The 15,193-nt window shown below is 46.2% G+C and overlaps 1 long non-coding RNA gene across 1 annotated transcript; it reads left to right on the top strand.

Moving 5' to 3' along the window:
- Window positions 1-7,054: 7,054 nt before the first annotated feature.
- Window positions 7,055-7,418, top strand: LOC130087768 (uncharacterized). The gene is made up of 3 exons (XR_008807389.1): window positions 7,055-7,129; window positions 7,225-7,274; window positions 7,358-7,418. It is a non-coding gene; the product is annotated as an uncharacterized LOC130087768 (long non-coding RNA).
- The last annotated feature ends 7,775 nt before the right edge of the window (window positions 7,419-15,193 follow it).

The raw sequence follows: 15,193 nt of genomic DNA, 5'->3' as shown, positions 1-15,193 counted from the left end.
TGACTGGGATGGGCCACGGGGCTGTCTGTGACAGCTGAGTGAGCTCCGGAACCCAATTCTGACTCTCCCAACGCGGGGCTATGAGGAGCACCGAGTGTCGTGTGTCCCTGATCCTCTGAATTACCTGTGGTAGCAGAGCGATCGGAGGGAATGCATAGAGCGGGCGGCGAGGCCATTCCTGGGCTAGCGCGTCCTCGCTCCTTGAGAAAAATATTGGGCAGTGAGCGTTCTCTTCTGACGCGAAGAGGTCCACCTCTGCTCTGCCGAATAGCCGCCCCAGTATTTGGACCGTTTGTGTGTTCAGGGACCATTCTCCTGAGGAGATGAGGTTCCTGGACAGTATGTCTGGACCGTCGTTCAGATGGCCCGGCACATGCATCGCTCTGAGCGAGAGCAGGCGGCTCTGAGACCAAACTAAAATGCGGTGTGTCAGTAGGAAGAGATTCCTGGACCTGACACCGCCCTGACGGTTGAGATAGGAGACCACAGCCATGTTGTCCGAACGGATCAGGACGTGGTGTCCCCGAATGAGCGGGAGGAAGCGCGAAAGCGCGTTCTCGACCGCAAGCATTTCCAGACAGTTTATGTGTAAGGGGCTTTCCTGTGTCGACCAATGGCCGAAGGCCGGTGAGCCCTCGCAGACTGCACCCCAACCCGTGTTGGATGCATCTGTCGAGATGACTTTTCGGCGGGAAAAGGTCCCCATCGTGACGCCCTGTCGAAACCATTCTGCTACTGTCCATGGCTGCAGCGCCGTGAGACATGTCTGCGTAACTCTCATCAGCTGGCGGCCCGTATTCCACGCGCGGTGGGGTACACGGCTGTTTAACCAAAGCTGAAGCGGACGCATGTGCAGAAGGCCCAGCTGAAGCACAGCGGAGGCTGAGGCCATGTAACCCAGCATCCTCTGAAAAGTTTTCAGAGGTGTGCGGGTGCCCATCTGAAACGAGGCGGCCAGTCGCTGTACACTGCGCGCGCGCTGTGTAGACAGGCGAGCCGTCATCGTGACCGAGTTCAAATCTATTCCTAGAAAGGAAATCGATTGACTGGGTTGAAGGGAGCTCTTTGTCCAGTTGACAGAGAGGCCCAGCGTTTTCAGATGGTCGAGGAGAACTGCGCGGTGCGACAGAAGCTCCGTCTGTGATTGGGCCAAAATCAGCCAGTCGTCCAGATAATTCAATATGCGCAGCCCCTGGCTCCGCAAGGGGGCGAGCGCCGTATCCATGCACTTCGTGAATGTGCGGGGCGCCAGGGATAAGCCGAACGGGAGAACCGGCATATTGATAAACATGACCCTCGAAGGCGAAACGTAAGAATGGCCTGTGACGGGGATTTATCTGGATCTGAAAATAGGCGTCTTTCAGGTCTAGAGAGATGAACCAGTCCCCCTGGCGCACCTGCGCGAGGAGTTTCCTGGTAGTGAGCATCTTGAACGGTCTCTTCATGAGCACTTTGTTCAAAGACCTGAGATCTAAAATCGGTCTGAGGCCGCCGTCTTTCTTGGGAACCAGAAAATAACGGCCGTAAAACCCCGACTCGGTCATAGATGGTGGGACTCTCTCTATGGCGCCCTTTTGCAACAGCGTCGCAATTTCTGAGCGGAGCGTGCCGGCGGCCAGCGGGCTGACATTAGATTCGAGCCGCGCGCGCGCACGAGGCGGGCGGCGGCGAAACTGTAGCAGATAGCCGTTCTTTATAATGCTTAGCACCCACGGGGAAATGCCTGGAATGGCTTCCCACGCTTTGGAGCATGCGGCTAGTGGCCGAATGGCTATATCGCCCTGATTGCTGCACATAGCGGGCTGGACACAGTGTGTGGGCGCGCTTTGAATGTGTGTGGCAACGGGATTTGCACTCAGAGAGGAGTCTATGGGCCGTGAAACAGAGCGAGCAGAGAGGGGACACGCGCACGAGCTCGTGGGCGTGTTTATGTTCTCTGATATTAGAGCGGGCTGTGCCCGTTTCATGTGATGGGGCTCTGATAGAGACACGGGATATGTTATGCTTGTGTGTATGGGTGAGCACATGATTGTGGGCACATTTTCTACACAACTGGCAAATTTTCTCTTTTTGAGATTTCTCTGGGTAGCCGTAAAAGTGTTTTTTTGTCGCTCGCAAGCAGGCTGGGACACCGGCTTGTTTGTGGCGGTCAACACTACAGCAGTCGGCGAAACAACGGGGACTGGCAGAGGGCGAAGCTTTGACGGCGGTCCGGCCGCAGCGGGAGAGCACCGTCGTTTTCTTAACTTTGCTAGGCAGACTTCTGATGATCAGGCTTCAGCGTGATCTTAGGTCGCGGGCCCCGTGGGGGCGGCGGTCTGCGGCGGCTGTCAGAGCGAGAGCGAGGGCGGCCGCCCTGTCTGCGCTGGGCTGTTTGAGTCTGCGGAGGGGGGCGCTGTGGTGGAGCTCTGGCAGGAGGCTCGCGAGAGCGGCCCGCGGAAGAGCTAGCGCGGCGGGGCAGAAACAAATTCATCGCCTGAGTAGCTTTCTGGACCTCGGAAAAGCGATCGACGATTCCCGTGACAGCAGATCCAAAAAGGCCCGTCGGGGAGAGGGGCGCGTTAAGAAACGCGGCGCGCTCAGAATCTCCCATGTCGGCGAGCGTGAGCCATAAGTGTCTCTCGGCTACACAAAGGCTGGCCATGCATCTCCCCAGAGCTTGTGCGGCGGCTTTAGTGGCGCGAAGGGCGAGGTCCGTAGCACTTCTCAGATCCGTGACAGCGGGGGAGGGGTTTCTACCGCTTTCGGCCCACTCACGGAGAATATCGCTCTGTAATACTTGGAGGACAGACATAGAATGTAGCGCTGCGGCGGCCTGACCGGCGGCGGCGTAGGCGCGAGCATGAAAGCTCGAGGTCGCTCTGCAAGCTTTCGAAGGAAGCGTGGGGGAAGAGCGCCATCTAGCAGAGGGCGGGCAGAGGTGTGCGGCGACCAAGTCCTCAACGGGCGGCATGGCTGAGTAACCTTTTTCGGCGGCTCCGTCCACCTAGCGCAGCGAGGCGGATATATCGGAGCGGTTTCTAGCCGAGAGCGGGGCATTCCAGGACTTCGTCAGCTCTGTGTGAAGTTCAGGCAGGAATGGGGCGGCCCGGTTGCACGCGGGGGTCGAGCGCCGATGAAAAAAGCTGCCGTCCATCCGGTTCGGGGCCTGCTCGGGTGGAGGAGACCACTCGAGACCGAGGCGTTCGACGGCCTGTGAGAGGAGGCGCATTAGTTCCTCCTCTATCCCGGCGCGGATCCCCGCCGACTCTCTCGTGGATCCGAGAGATGACCATTCTTCACTGTCTGATGCGAGCAGTGAACAGGAATCCTTCTCCTCCGCGGCGTCATCGGAAGCGACAGAGCGGCCACTCGGCGGCAACTGTATGTCCGGCATGGGCGGGGAGGGAGAGCGGGAAGCGGGAAGCGGCGGCGGCGGCCCGCATGGTTCCGCAGGGGGCTCCGGCGGCCTCTGGGAGCGGCGTTTCTTCTTACGCGGCGAAGAGGGAGGCGGCGCGGGAGCGGATTTTGCTGCCAGAAGTCGTGCCCGCAGGGACGACAACGGCAGGCTCTCACAGAAGTCGCATCCTCCATCCACGAGGGCGAGTTCTGCGTGCTCGAGTCCCAGGCAGAGAGCGCAGATGACATGGCGGTCTCCGTCCTCGAGAGGAGCGCGGCAAGAGCCGCAGGAAAAACAAGACATCTTTAAAAAGACGCTCGGCTCTTTTAGATATATATAGAGAAAAGAGAAGGATACAGTCGTCGGATGGCGCTAGCTTGCAGGGCGGCTGAAGGTGGTGAAGATGGCCGGCTTCTTCAGGGTCCGGGAGCTCGCTAGAGTGATGCCTTCTCGACGGCGACGGCTTTTTTTAGGACAGCAGAAGCGTGCAGCTTGCTGAAGATGAAATGAATCAACATATAAGCCTGGGAGAGACTGTTATATACACCATAGCCACGCCCATTCTGGCAGGCCATGACGCAATGAGCGCGCGGGCGCCTCTCATTGGAAGCGGGTTCAGCCCCGCTCTCCCATAGGCTTAAGCAGTTCTCTCTGAGCGAACCAATGAGCTGCTAGCTAGCCTGCTCTAGGTCTGCCGCAGAGGAACTGCGTTGTCAATGGATACAAATTATGAAATAATTTTTTGGCTTCAATATCTCAGCAAAGATGAATCTTTCCCGCAGCGTAAGCTAGCTTACGCAATACGAGAGAACCTCTCGTAAGAGAACTATCATGTAGTCTAAATTTGGTTTGGTTATTTAGCTCCAATAATGCATACATCGATAGGCAAAGTAAAATGTAAGGAATAGTACACATACTACATTAATCTAAGCAAGGAACAGACAACAATATTTTCATAAACTCACATTCTCATGGACGCATGAAGCAGAACTAAAGAATAGAGATATTTCCCTCTAGATACAGGATCGGAGATGGAGCGAGTGTCTCCGATGAAAGTTACGTGCATAATGACAACAGTCAGGGGTTACGCTAGTGGAGACTGCCTGATTGGTGGAGAAAACAAAGGGGATTGCTGATTGGCCTAACTGTTGCTGGGCACGTGAAAAGTGGAAAGTGACACTACAGTAAACTAGATAATAATAATAATAACTTATTTTAACACAAACACAAGATAAAGTCAGAACCTTATTAACAATACTATATATAAATAAATAATAGTTTTCTCTGTATGGAAATACTGCTTTGTTCTGCTACTGGCTCTCAAAAAAGTACAGAAGGAATTATTTACACCATTCAAATTTTCTTTTTGTAATCTGTACAAATTGTTTAGTCTTTTATTTCAGATTAAACTGTTCCACAAGCAAGAAAGCATTCCAGGACAGAGTGTGTGTCTGGAAGCCCTGTCAGTAAGTTAACATTTATGCATGCATTTAAGAAACCAGAGTCATATTTCCTGCCATGGAACTACTGAGTACTGACATTCAACCTGGTGCATATCATGTGACTGTTCTGATGTGTTTGTCTCTTCCTGCCTTTTTTCAGGTCTGCAGATGCCTCCACCACCTGCATGTAAGTTGTTTTTTTTTTTTTTTTTTTTTTTGCCATGTGCAAGAAACCTGCCATAAATGAACTGACCAATATTCATATCTACTTTCTTTTTAGATGAGTCAACACTAGGGGTGGGCGGTATGACCAAAATTCTATTTCACGGTATGACTAATTTTATTTCACGGTAACGATATATTTCACGATATAGTTATTTATATGTAGTTATTCTCGAAAAATCGACAAAAAGCCAAATACTTTAGAAATGAAAAGTACTTCACATTGTTTTCTGTTTCTCTTATTTGGTAACTTATTTGGTAAACTATTTAGATAGCTAAATATAAACAAAACACACTCATCAACTTTTAGATGAACTGCCCCCAACTGATTGATATTAAATACAACTCATAGGTGCAATGAAACTTTAAATAAAGTGTTTCTGAATAATTTTTCAATCTCATGTTATGCTTTACTTCATCAATCAGTTTATAATATCTGAATATTTTATATTGAACTATTCTATTCATGATAAATTAGTTATTTCCTTTTAATTTTGTATAGTAATACTAGTTATGTTTAAATGTGTTCCCCGGTACATTTTTGTCATGTCTGCTTATAGGCTACACTGCGTTTTTAAGGGGCTTGTTTAGCTCTTTTTGTGATATCTGGCAACCCGTCACCCTGCGCTTTAATCAATAGAAGTTCAGAAGTGACTAGGAGGAGAACAGCAGCTACTGTTAGTGTTGACAAAGTAGCCTAGTTTAAATGATACACACCTTGTAACTGCGTCATTATTTGGCCATAGCCCGGTGAACACCGCGCTCCCTCAGTGCGTGTGCACGCGCGCGTCTTCTGCATCAGTAAAATGCGATCGGTTAATTTAAAGTGTCAATTTATAATCACGTATCGAATCAAAGGAAGATTTTATCAGCTGGTTCGGTGGCCAATTGTTTGGAGTTAGAAATATATAACTCGCGATGCATATTTAGTAATTTTGCCTCAGATAGGCTACAGGATTATACATTCACTTTAACAAGCAGGTTGTTCATTACCACGGGCGCCAAACTGTTTGCGTGTTTTTATGATAACCTCAGTCAGGATTTTTTTCCTATGTGTTTTTATTGCTCTTAGGGCATGAAAAACAAGATTTGATTTTTTTTTTTTTTTTTTTTACAAATTTTCCAAAGAGATTTTCAGGTGTCCACTTGAGTGGACAGCATGCATTTATGGTTTAAACTGAAGAGATACTATATTAAACATAATACAATAATCAAACAGATAAAGTATGTGTATTTAACAAACTAATCAATACAATTATATCAAATCATGTGAAAACTATAAAATATATAAAAAAAATATAAATTCGAAATAATTGCAAATGCAATTGAACTTCATACAAGTTGCACTTCGTGTATCTTTGATATCAGAACATGAGGACGTGATTCCATCAGAAATTTCTACAGCCTGTCAAGGTACAACAGTGGAAACTCGAAACACAACAGCTTGCAACTTGGTTGCAATGTATAGGATGATCCACCAGGGTCCACTGAAGAGATTGATGTGCAACTTTGCCATCAAAACCCTTGCAAATTCAAGAAAATGCTTTTTTAATAGCTGTCCACTGTAGTGACCACTATGCATGAAAGGGTTAAAAACTATACATAAGAGACGGAAAGATGCAGATAACTATACATTATTTAAGGTTATTTCTATTCGTTACGATATTGATGATATATTGTTGTCCAGCTTTCCCCGTTGCGAGCGTGCACTCCTCTAATCTGTAGCCTGGGTGCTGCACTGTTCTAGTGACTGCTACGCCGTTCCCCCCGAAAATATCACGTTAACAACAACAACAACCCTTTAGAAAATGTAATTCCTTTGTGGATCCTCTTGATCTGCTTTCTCCGTGTTTCTTTTAACAATTCTCAGTGTTTCAGTCTCACGCACGTTGCACGCGAGTTAACCATGCCCAATTATTTGCATGTCGCGGTATACACGGAATAAAAAAATCTGTTACGGTTGACATTTTCTACCGCGGTAACGATATATACCGTCATACCGCCCAGCCCTAGTCAACACCACACAGAAAACCAGCCAGTCACCCAGAATTGAATGGGTCTATTGTGACGCAAGCTCAGCCTGAAGGTACAGTGGCTTTGAATTTTCCATTTCCAATTAAATACAATTTCATGACAAGGAACTTGAGAGTAACTTGACTTTTTTGTTGTTGAAAACAGCAGAACTCATCACACAGAGGGAGGTGGCTCAGCCATGGAGACGGAAATGAGTGGTAAGAAGACTCACTTAAGTTGTTCACATATGCAAGTATATAATGTATAACAACTAAAACTAACACCAATAATTTTTCCATAGCCGTGAGGACATCCATTACCCGCATGGCACAGCAGATGGATGCATTTGAGGAGAAGATGGAGCAGAAGATGGAAGAGCTGCTCATGCTCTTAATGAGCTCCCAGTCACCTCCCTCTGCTCCAGTTGATGACATGTTGCTGTCGCCCTGCTCAACAGTCACTGAGCTGGAGGAGTTCGACAGGAATCTCGGTCAACAGGAGAGGAGGGACAACATGGTAATTAAGTGGCCATAGTCCTGCCCTAAGATTAACACTATATAATTGCATAACTTCAAATATCATTATAACTGAACTGACGGCTCTTACAAAATGAGATTGTACAAGCTCTCCACTTTGTTCTACATGTATAATTTGCATTTCTATGTGTTTTACAGCAACTTTTCCTGACAACCCTTGGAGGTTCGACCAGAGGTACTGCCATCCGTCGCATGCTACGGCGAGTGGCAACCAATGACGTGCTAAAACAGTATAGTCTGCGGGGCAGAAAGGCAAAGAAGGCCTTCCAGGACCTGGCAATCTGCACGGTTATTACAGGCAGGTGTTATTTTATTGTTCACATCAGTATTATTCTTAGCTTGAAGGTTTTAATTTGACTTGTAACTATGCTTCATTTTGACTTCTACGCTAGCGGCCTCCCAGAAAAACTTCCCCGCGCTGACTGCAGCAGGAGGACTTGATTGGGCAAGTGCTAAAGTTTGCCCCACACAGACGGTAAATTGAAATTCTTCTGTGATGTTCATAATAATCAATGGAATGGGAAAACTACCAATATTTGTGATCATAAAAAACAGGGTTGTTAGTAAAGCAATTTGTCTTGCTTTTGTCAACGTGTTCATTCTTAGTTTGACATATCCAACTTTTGTTTCTTTCTTTTTAGGCCAACTGAGAAGGACTGAGCCTTCAGAACCATGGAGCTCTATTTTTTTATTATTGTATTTTTGCCACTTTGGCCATTCACCTACACATTACATACTTTATCATTCCAATATGCATCTTGCACACTACATTTACACTATTACTTTGCACTCTTCATCCCACTCCATTTGTACTTGTATTGATATTATGTCATAGTTGTATACTAAAACTGTATAAAACTGACTCTGATTCGTGTATTATTTTTTTAGGCCTTTTATATTTTTTTGTATTTTCATTTTATATTAAAGTTTTAAATCCCATCAAGTTTGCCTGTTTGTTCATTCATTCATTCATTCCTGCTGATATATAATAATTCATTCCTGATCATGCACAGACAGTTTAAAGTAATAATAAAATTGGTGCCATTGTTGTTAAAGTTTTTTAAAGGTTAGGAGAATGTAAAAAAGAACGTTAGGGGAACGTTCCCTAAAGGTTGCCTAAAGGTTGCAATGTAACTAAAAACTAACGTTCCCTGAACATTAAGAAAACTTTCCATGGGAACCAAAACCATAACCTTAAGGGAATGTTCCCGCAACCAAAAACTAACGTTCCCAGAACGTTCTGGGAACCATAAATTGTTAGCTGGGTAAGCTCTATTGGACGATTCTGCACTTCACTCTTCCACACCACCTTTCCAACAGCTGTTTGGCGTTGTCCGTTGGCTAAAAGGAAAGTTTGTCCCCCACCAGGTAGGTATATTTTCTTGACGGCTTAACTGTTTCCAGCATGATTTTTGAATTAATTTGAATTAATGACAAAGTACTGCCAGTGTCCACCATAGCAGTTACATGCGTGTCTTGTAGAGTTATAGGAATGATACGGTTTCTGATGTCATGTTGCATGGAATTTTGGCAAGTCTGGACAACTCTGGTATTGGCTGCTGCTGATTTGCGTTGTGAATCGTGATCTGGAGGATTTCTCTTCTTTTGCTCATCTCCATTAACTTGACTCCAGTATTTCTTGGACTCAAAAAAATCTCGTTCTATCTGTGTACCTACTTTTACAAGTTCTCCTACATCTTTTATATTGCCACGTAGCAAACTAGCAAGCCGTGGGTTACAGTTACGTAAAATAGCTTGCACTACCTCTCTTTCTACCATGTCCTTCTTCCATCTCAAGCAAAGAGCTCGATAGTGAAAAGCAAAGTCTCTGAAACTTTCTCTTGCACCTTGTCTCCTCTCCATCAGCTTCCTTACTGCCAACTCTTCATAATCCTCACTGAGAAAAGATTGCAGAAATAATTTTTTAAACTGTTTCAGTCACGGACATTCCCTTTCTCTGCCATCCACCAATCTTTTGCAGTATGTTTAAGTACAGCAGTTAAAGAAGCCAAAATTTCACTATTCTTCAAAGGTCGAACAGCGAAATACTCCTCACATCGTTCGATGAATAAGATAGGATCTTCATCCGGGCTATTGCTGAAACTAGGGAACTCAAGTTTGACTGGTGGGTTCATAGTGCGAATAACAGGGGGTACTGGGTCTTCATTGGGGGGTATAGTATCCCCCAGTACCCCCTGTAATTCGCACTATGAACCCACCAGTCAAACTTGAGTTCCCTAGTTTCAGCAATAGCCCGGATGAAGATCCTATCCCCCAAAGGGACAGAAATATCAGTTTTGGGGGGGTCAGATAATTTTCCTGATATTGTGAAAAAATATAATTACAGTTACAATACAAGTCAACTCCTATTTTCACTGTAGGAACATTTTAATGTAAAGCGATTTCAGCGAACACCCCTTGTGGACCGTACCATTTTTAACCACCGTGGAGATAGAGAAGGGCAGCTAGCCGAGTGAGTTGTTGTTGTTGTGCTCCTGCTAATGTACGGACAAAGTTGCGCTGTTGTTGACCCCAGAGGGTTAAGAAACAATATATAGGCTACACACGACCAGAGTGCTGTTTTCCTGAATGCCATCACGATTATAACAGTTCGATAAACAAGTAAAATAGTTCAAATTAAGTTACTTACATTTTTAGACGCAATGACTGTTTTTGTTCTGTTTCAGCAGCGAAAATAGTTCCAAACAACAGAACCACAGCGCATCTCAGAGCAACACTCATCCATGATTCATTACTGAATAATTCAGCGTTTTGAACTAATCGCTCGAGTCAAAGATTCAATTACCCATTATTAAACCGCCTCATTCTGAATAAATCAGCCGTTTGAACGAATCGTTTAAATGAATGACTCAATGAATCGCTCACTAAGACGCCCGCCTGCCGCCTCCTACTGGCGGTTTAGTTTCAAAGTATCATTCTTTTCAACATTCCTTATATTATTCAAAAAATATTTAAAAAAATCTCATAATCTCATTTAATACAGTTATAATTTTTCAATGTAAATTATTTAATTTGATTGGCCGCTAGGCTGTCTTATTATTTTAATTGAATGTAGCCTATTAATAAAATGTAAGAATTTGAAATGAAATTTAGAGCATACATTAAATAAAATTAAGGAAAACTGCCCTTTTATAAAGGTACATAAAATTATTCAGATAAGAGTGTTTTCAAAAATGAGGGAAGGAGCAGTACCCCCCAATTATGGTGGGGTAATTCGCACTCTGGTTGTACTGGTTTGAACTGTCCATGACAGATTGATTATTTGACTGAAGACTGTAGGTTTGATCTCTCAGTGATCTGTGAACAGTATTGGTATTCTTAGGCTGAATTGGGGTGGATATAAAAGGCTGGAAAGCTTGTAATCTCTGTTCCAATTGTTGGTCTCTTCTCTTCAAACAGTCTAGCACTGACTGTTCAAGATCTTGAATGCTCAGTTCTAGATGTTTTTTCACTCTGCTGCACTCACGGTCTATTTGGCATAACAATTTATCTTCTGTGGCTTTGCGTTGCGATTCAACATCAATGAAGGAAACTTGTTCACTCACAAGTTGATTTATGTCGGTAATCCGCTCCTCGAGTTTGGTGAAACGTTCTGTGAGTTGTTCTAACATATCTGAAACAGCCGTGGAAGGATGGTATGTCGGTTCCGCATAAATTTCAGGTGGTGGTGGAGGTAGAAATTGGACTTCCTTTTGGCCGTCATCCACAATTTCTTCCTCCTCTGAATCAAGGTACAGATCACTGAACGTATTAATCAACTCTAGTAGTGGTTCTCTGTGGGTGCTAAATGGTGCAGATGAGAAATCTGTATTGGGTACGGGCTCATCCTCATCCAACACTTCTAGACTAGCCATTTTATTTATTTATTTATTAACGTGTAAGGGTTTATATTGTGACAAACACTGGTATATTTTCAACAACCTATATGAAGTCTGTGGGTCCCTGTTCGGGCGCCATTTATATAACCACTGTCCACTTTAGTGGCATGCAGCCATATATATATCTGAATAATAGGAGGGGCCCACCAACTAAGAACGTATTGTTGCAAAATCTTAATATGTTACCCAGTTGTAAAGCCACAAACAATAAAGACAGAAATGAACTTTTTATACATTTATATCAATTTAGGAAACAAAAAAAAACAAAAAAAAAACAATGCATTTATATGAAAATAAATTGAAATGAAACCAGTTCAACAAATGAAAACAATATCCACCCGCATGGTCTATAAAGAAAGACTTAATCAATAGAAAAGAAAAGTACAAATGAAATCTTGTAATTGAATGATTCTTTGAGTAATTAATGGAATCACTACAAAGAAAATTGAAATAGTCTATTTTCAGGATGAAGTCCAAAGCAAAAAAAAAAAAAACCTTCAAGTGCTCTTCCAGTAGTCCAAGGAAATCCATAAAAAAACGTCTCAGGTTACGTATGTAACCCTGGTTCCCTGAGAGGGAACGAGACGCTGCGTTTGAGACGCGGTGGGAACGCTCTGCGTGATTGCGTCATGAAGCACGTGTAAAATCAGTCCAATGGAAGCCCGATACGTCATGGGTGACGTCATAGACCAGGAAACTATAAAGCACCCTTGAAAACAGACCGCGACAGCTTCTGAAAAAGTCTGAAGCAAGTCGATCAGGGCATGCAAGTATGGCAGGCAAACGCAGCGTCTCGTTCCCTCTCAGGGAACCAGGGTTACATACGTAACCTGAGACGTTCCCTTTCAAGGGAACTTCGAGCTGCGTTTGAGACGAGGTGGGAACCCCATACCCACTACGCCATAGTGACAAATGCCCGTTCTGTGTGAAGTCCTTGCGCACACTAAGAAGCAAGCAACCTCGCCCCAGGAGTGGAGAGGTCAAGGTCATAAAACCTGACAAATGTATGTGGAGAGGACCAACCTGCCGCATTACAAATGTCAAGAAGGGAAACACCCGAAATTAAGGCCGTAGAGGCCGCCATACTCCTTGTAGAATGGGCCCGTACAGCCATAGGTGAAGGCTGACCGGCCGCTTCATAAGCCAATGATATAGCCGCGACTATCCATTTGCTCATAACCTGTTTAGATGCAGGGCACCCTCTTCTGAGTGACCCAAAACATACAAATAACTGCTCTGACTTACGCCACAGGGCAGCTCTGTGAACGTAGGCATCCAATACCCGAACTGGACATAACAGGTTCAGTTGTTCCTGATCTGGGGTATTAAAAGGTGGAGGATAAAAGGCCTGCAACACTATTGGGCCCCCAACATTAACTGGGACCTTAGGAATATAACCCGGTCTAGGGTATAGAAATGCTTTCACCATACCAGGTGCAAATTCCAGACATGACGGAGCAACCGACAGGGCATGCAAATCTCCAATTCTCTTGATAGATGAAATAGCAAGGAGAAATAAAGCTTTCAAAGTGAGGAATTTTTCTGAAACCTCTTCAATAAGCTCGAAGGGAGCCAGAGCCAGACCCTCAAGTACAATGGCTAAATCCCAAGCCGGTGCTCTAGAGTGCAGTGCAGGTCTCAACCTCAATGTACCACGGAGAAAACGAGTAATCAGAGGATCTCTCCCAATAGAAGTACCCCCCAGAGGGGTATGATAGGCCGAAATAGCCGCCACATAAACTTTTAAGGTGGAAGGAGATAATCCAGCAGAGAAACGGTCTTGCAGAAAATCGAGAACTGAACCAACAGGGCAGTTAACAGGATCTAACTGACGCTCACCACACCAGGTGGAGAATAATTTCCATTTCAGTGCATACAGTCTTCTCGTGGAAGGAGCTCTGGAATGGAGAATGTCTCAACGACCTCAGTCGAGAGACTGGATTCTATGAGCCTGGCCCCCTCAGAGGCCAGGCCCACAGTTTCCACAACTCCGGTCGAGGGTGAAATATCGTGCCCCCTGCCTGGGACAGCAGGTCCCTCCTGAACGGAATCTCCATGGGAGAGCCGTCCAGAAGAGACAAAGTCCGAGAACCAAACTCGAGTCGGCCAGTATGGGGCTACTAGTAGCAGATGAGCCCCTTCCCGGCGAACCCTCTCCAGAACCTCCGGGAGCATAGATATCGGGGGAAATGCGTACAGGTGCAGCCTCGGCCACACCTGCACCATCGCATCCAGTCCGAGAAGAGCTGGCTGCGTGAGGGGGAACCATATAGAGCAATGCGTTGTACAAACGATGTGAAAGGTCGACTTGACTTTAGTTAGACCAAAGTTCTCCCTAAGAAGCTCCACCACCTCGGGGTGAAGTCTCCAATCCCCTGGGCCTCAGCCCCTGCCTCAACAGGATATCTGCTCTGATATACGAGACCATCAGTGTGTTGTCCGCCATTCGCCGAGCAACCACTCATGATCGCCCCCACTTGTGAGGGAAGCATCCGTCGATAGCAATATGCGTCGACAAGAAGCCCCCAACACTGGGCCTGGGCGAGGAACCAAGGTTCTTCCACATGACCGAAGCACGAAGGCATAGCCGCGTGACCTTGATCATGCGAAAACGTATTTCCCCTCGGAGAAAACCCCTTGGTCCTGAGCCACCACTGCAGGGGTCTCATGAACAGAAGGCCAAAAGTAATACGTTGGACGCAACTGCCATGAGACCCACCCGTCTGAAACTGTTTCACAGTGAGTGACTGGCCTAGATATACCCCATTACGGCTGTAAGAATTGCTACACCTAGAAAAGTGGTCCTCAGAGCACACTCTTCTTGGCGTTGAGAGGCAACCCCAACATCCTTAATGAGACAGAACGACATCTCGATGCCGAACTGCCATAAACTCAGATTGAGCTAGGAACAACCAATCATTGATGTAGTATAATACGCGAATGCCCTGGAGTCTCAGAAGAGCCAGAGCTGCATCCACGCATACTGTAAAGGTGTGGGGTAATAAACCTAGGCCGAATGGAAGAACCCGATAATGGTATGCTTCGCCCCCGAAAGCAAACCTCGGGAACCCCCCTCATCCTCTTTTGGAAACAATGAAGTAATGGCTGTCTGCTGGGAGGAGGAACCCCTTCTACAGCTCCTTTTGCAGAAGTGACAGTACTTCCTGCTCCATAACCAAAGCCTGCTCGGGGTCCACCAATGAGAGGAGGACCCCTAGAAATCTGGGCGAACGAGAACCGAACTGAATTCTGAAACCCTTTTCTATAGTGTGCAGGACCCACTGAGAAATATGTGGCAGTAGTTTCCACGCTGCCAGAAATTTACTAGGGGAACCAGTCTCTCAAGACTGGCCTCTGGATTTGTTTGAACAGTCACTACGGCGCCCTGAAGCGGCGAACCGGCAGGGAACAACCGAACTGACCATTCTACGACCCTCCTCGGAGGATCGTATGGGGATGCTGACACCTCGGTGCCCTGAACGGCGAACCGGCAGGGAACAACCGAACTGGCAGCGCTGCAACCCTCCTCAGAGAGTTGCACCCCAGAGGAAAAACGATCTCTCAAAACCGTCCCTTGGTTGAACAGTCACTACGGTGCCCTGAAGCGGCGAACCGGCAGGGAACAACCGAACTGACCGCTCTACGATCCTCCTCGGAGGATCGTATGGGGACGCTGACACCTCCGTGCCCTGAACGGCGAAC

The sequence above is a fragment of the Rhinichthys klamathensis genome, unplaced genomic scaffold, assembly GCF_029890125.1.
Source record: "Rhinichthys klamathensis goyatoka isolate OS25496 unplaced genomic scaffold, OSU_Roscu_1.1 h1tg000111l_1, whole genome shotgun sequence".
NCBI lineage: Eukaryota > Metazoa > Chordata > Actinopteri > Cypriniformes > Leuciscidae > Rhinichthys > Rhinichthys klamathensis.
Note: the sequence above shows the minus strand (reverse complement) of the source record. Positions and strands in the feature narration are given on the sequence as shown.